Below are 5,000 nucleotides of genomic sequence, written 5' to 3' on the forward strand. Positions count from 1 at the left end.
CCTTGGCCTTCCGGGCGCCTTGGACACTGTCTTGGGAAGACCATGGGCACAAGGCCATGGCATATGGTGGGGAATGGACCACGGTTGCCAAGGCTAGGCATATAGAGAGGAATCGCATTTTTGCCCGGATAGGCACCGGAATGCTTGGCCTTGGCTTGCCATAGCAGGGCATTGCTGGGTTGGCCTCCCTTGGCCTTCCGGGGGCCTTGGACGCTGTCTTGGGAAGACCATGGGCACAAGGCCATGGCATATAGTGAGGAATGGACCACGGTTGGCAAGGCTAGGCATATAGAGAGGAATGGACCACGGTTGCCAAGGTTGCGCAAGTTTTGGGCATTTTTTGCCCGGATATGCCCAAGTATGCCCCGATAGGCCCGTTACGCCCCGGTATGAACGCGTATGCCCGGATAGACTCGGTATGCCTTGGGATACATGCGTATGCCCCGATAGGCTTGGTACGCCCCGATATGCGCACGTGTGCCCCAGTAGGGCTCGGTATGCCCCGGTATGTACGCGTGTGCCCCGATAGGCCCGGTATGCCCCGATAGGCCCGGTATGCCCCGATATGCACACGTGTGCCCCAATAGGGGTCGGTATGCCCCGGTAGGTACGCGTGTGCCCCGTAATGCACGTTTCGCAGATCTCCCCGCATGTCCCGCCCCTATATGTAATACTTACTTACTTACTTACTTTCTTTCTTGCTTGCTTGCTTGCTTGCAATGGTTGGGAGTGCCCGGCATGCCCCGCTGCAGAGACCAAGGGCGCAATGACTTGGCACCGCGGATGCCGGGACTCCGGCACTTCCCGTGGCACTGATGGTTGGTTCCAAAGACAAAAGGCCGTGCAAGGCCACCGCACCGCGGATGATTTTGCTCGTGCTGGCGCCGTTGTGTGGCCAAAGAACATGCGCGAATGCTCGTGTCGGAAGGGTTGGTGTCCTGGCCCCGCGGGTGTCACGAATGCTCGGTTGCGAAGACCATGGGACCAGAGCCATGGCACGTCGGATGATGGCTCCAGCTGGCGCCCCGGCACTTTCTGTGGCATTGATGCTCGGTTTCAAAGACAAACGTGCGCAGGGCCAGGGGACCGCGGATGACTGCTCGTGCTGGCCCCGTTGGGCGGCATTGATGGTCGGTTGCAAAGAAAATGCGCGATTGCTCGTGTCGGGGCCCGGCAAGCCAAGGCCAAGCGAGCCATGGCACGTCGGATGATGGCTCTAGCTGGCGCCCCGGCACTTTCTGTGGCATTGATGCTCGGTTTCAAAGACAAACGTGCGCAGGGCCAGGGGACCGCGGATGACTGCTCGTGCTGGCCCCGTTGGGCGGCATTGATGGTCGGTTGCAAAGAAAATGCGCGATTGCTCGTGTCGGGGCCTGGCAAGCCAAGGCCAAGCGAGCCATGGCAACGCGGATGATGGCTCGCTAGTGCTGGCGCCGTGCACAGTGGCCTCGCACACTCGCCCTGCACGCTTCCCTTGCACGCAGCCTTGCACACTAGCCTCGCATGCGAGCCTTGCACCCTAGCCATGCAAACTAGCCTTGCACGGTAGCCATGCACACAAGCCGTGCACATTAGCCATGCGCACAAGCCCCGCACACTAGCCTTGCGCACAACCCTTGCACACAAGCCATGCACTCGAGCAATGCACACAAGCCTTGCACTCAAGCAATGCACACAAGCCCTGGACACTAGCCTTGCACACGGGCCTGGCACACAAGCCTTGGGCACTAGCCTTGCGCACTAGCGTTCCACATGAGCCTTGCACACTAGCCTTGGACACTAGCCTTGCACACAGGCCTTGCACACTAGGCATGCTTGGGCGAGCTGATCCCGCATCAAGTCGACGGGTCTAGGCATTCTTGGGCGCAGATCCCGCATCGTCTCGTCGCGTCTGGGCGCAAACACGTCGCGTCTCGTTGCGTCTTCAGAAGTCGTCGCTAACAGCACCTTTGGTTGCCACTGGTGGTTAGGCTGGTTGGTTGCGCAAACCCTATAGGAGGGTGGCATGCTGGTGGGCGTTTTTGCCCGGATAGGCACTAGAATGTGCAGATTTTGGGCGTTTTTGCCTGGATAGGCTAAGGAATGGGCATGCTTTGGGCGTTTTTGCCCGGATAGGCACCGGAATGCTTGGCCTTGGCTTGTCCTAGCAAGGCATTGCTGGGTTGGGCTCCCTTGGCCTTTTGGGCGCCTTGGACGATGTCTTGCGAAGACCATGGGCACAAGGCCATGGCATATGGTGAGGAAAGGACCACGGTTGCCAAGGTTAGGCACCGGAATGCTTGGCCTTGGCTTGCCAAAGCAGGGCATTGCTGGGTTGGGCTCCCTTGGCCTTCCGGGCGCCTTGGACACTGTCTTGGGAAGACCATGGGCACAAGGCCATGGCATATGGTGGGGAATGGACCACGGTTGCCAAGGCTAGGCATATAGAGAGGAATTGCATTTTTGCCCGGATAGGCACCGGAATGCTTGGCCTTGGCTTGCCATAGCAGGGCATTGCTGGGTTGGGCTCCCTTGGCCTTCCGGGGGCCTTGGACGCTGTCTTGGGAAGACCATGGGCACAAGGCCATGGCATATAGTGAGGAATGGACCACGGTTGGCAAGGCTAGGCATATAGAGAGGAATGGACCACGGTTGCCAAGGTTGCGCAAGTTTTGGGCATTTTTTGCCCGGATATGCCCAAGTATGCCCCGATAGGCCCGTTACGCCCCGGTATGAACGCGTATGCCCGGATAGACTCGGTATGCCTTGGGATACATGCGTATGCCCCGATAGGCTTGGTACGCCCCGATATGCGCACGTGTGCCCCAGTAGGGCTCGGTATGCCCCGGTATGTACGCGTGTGCCCCGATAGGCCCGGTATGCCCCGATATGCACACGTGTGCCCCAATAGGGGTCGGTATGCCCCGGTAGGTACGCGTGTGCCCCGTAATGCACGTTTCGCAGATCTCCCCGCATGTCCCGCCCCTATATGTAATACTTACTTACTTACTTACTTTCTTTCTTGCTTGCTTGCTTGCTTGCAATGGTTGGGAGTGCCCGGCATGCCCCGCTGCAGAGACCAAGGGCGCAATGACTTGGCACCGCGGATGCCGGGACTCCGGCACTTCCCGTGGCACTGATGGTTGGTTCCAAAGACAAAAGGCCGTGCAAGGCCACCGCACCGCGGATGATTTTGCTCGTGCTGGCGCCGTTGTGTGGCCAAAGAACATGCGCGAATGCTCGTGTCGGAAGGGTTGGTGTCCTGGCCCCGCGGGTGTCACGAATGCTCGGTTGCGAAGACCATGGGACCAGAGCCATGGCACGTCGGATGATGGCTCCAGCTGGCGCCCCGGCACTTTCTGTGGCATTGATGCTCGGTTTCAAAGACAAACGTGCGCAGGGCCAGGGGACCGCGGATGACTGCTCGTGCTGGCCCCGTTGGGCGGCATTGATGGTCGGTTGCAAAGAAAATGCGCGATTGCTCGTGTCGGGGCCTGGCAAGCCAAGGCCAAGCGAGCCATGGCAACGCGGATGATGGCTCCAGCTGGCGCCCCGGCACTTTCTGTGGCATTGATGCTCGGTTTCGAAGACAAACGTGCGCAGGGCCAGGGGACCGCGGAGGACTGCTCGTGCTGGCCCCGTTGGGCGGCATTGATGGTGTGTTGCAGAGAGCATGTGCGATTGCAAGTGTCGGCCGGGTTTGGGTTCCCTTGGGCTTTCGGGTGCCTTGGACGCTGTCTTGCGAAGACCATGGGCACAAGGCCCCGTCCTGGCCCCTTGTTCGATTCGCTCTCGTCTTGCGCTTGCTTCCAAGGTCCTCCATGACCTTCCCCATGGCCTTGCTAGATCCCCCCCATGACGCATGACCTCTGTCCGTTGATTGGTTTTGAGTGCACACCATGCCCGGCTTGGCACCGTGTTGTCGCGTGAGTGGCATTTGGATCGTGCATGCTGGTGGGCTACCTGCCAATGCGCACAAGCCTTGCACACTAGCCTTGCGCACGAGCCTTGCACAAAAGCCTTGGACACAAGCCTTGCGCACAAGCCATGCGCACAAGCCTTGGACGCTAGCCTTGCACACAAGCCATGCATACAAGCCTTGCTCACAAGCCTTGGGCACTGGCCCATCGCAGTAGCCTTGCACACAAGCCTTGCGCACTAGCTTTGGGCACGAGCCTTGCGCACTTGCCTTGGGCACTAGCCTTGCACACAACCCTTGGGAACTAGCCTTGCGCACCAGCCTTGCCCACAAGCCTTGCACACCAGCCTTGCACACTAGCCTTGCATACAAGCCTTGCACACTAGCCTTGCACACAGGCCATGCTCACTAGCCTTGGGCACTAGCCTTGCACACAGACCTTGGGCACTAGCCTTGCGCACTAGCCTTGCCCACGAGCCTTGCACACTAGCCTTGCACGCAGGCCTTGCACGCTAGGCATGCTTGGGCCAGCAGCTCCCGCATCAAGTCGGCGGGTGTAGGCACGGTTGGGCGCAGATCCCGCATCGCCTCGTCGCGTCTGGGCGCAAACCCGTCGCGTCTCGTTGCGTCTTCAGAAGTCGTCGCTAACAGCACCTTTGGTTGCCACTGGTGGTTAGGCGGGTTGGTTGCGCAAACCCTATAGGAGGGTGGCATGCTGCGGGGCGCTGGAATGCGCAGGCTTAGGGCGTTTTTGCCCGGATAGGCACTGGAATGTGCTGGTTTTGGGCGTTTTTGCCTGGATAGGCTAAGGAATGGGCATGCTTTGGGCGTTTTCCCCGGATAGGCACTGGAATGGGCTGGTTTTGGGCGTTTTTGCCTGGATAGGCTAACGAATGGGGCATGCTTTGGGCGTTTTTGCCCGGGTAGGCACTGGAATGCCTGGCCTTGGCTGGGCATTGCTGGGTTGGGCTCCCTTGGCCTTTCAGGCGCCTTGGATGCTGTCTTGTGAAGACCATGGGCACAAGGCCATGGCATATAGTGGGGAATGGACCATGGTTGCCAAGGTTAGGCAATATAGAGGGCGGTGGGCGAGTAGGCCATG

The sequence above is a fragment of the Tasmannia lanceolata genome, unplaced genomic scaffold (genome assembly GCF_043159265.1).
Source record: "Tasmannia lanceolata isolate RefF3 unplaced genomic scaffold, GAP_Taslan_0.1 ptg000038l, whole genome shotgun sequence".
In the NCBI taxonomy this organism is placed as follows: Eukaryota; Viridiplantae; Streptophyta; class Magnoliopsida; order Canellales; family Winteraceae; genus Tasmannia; species Tasmannia lanceolata.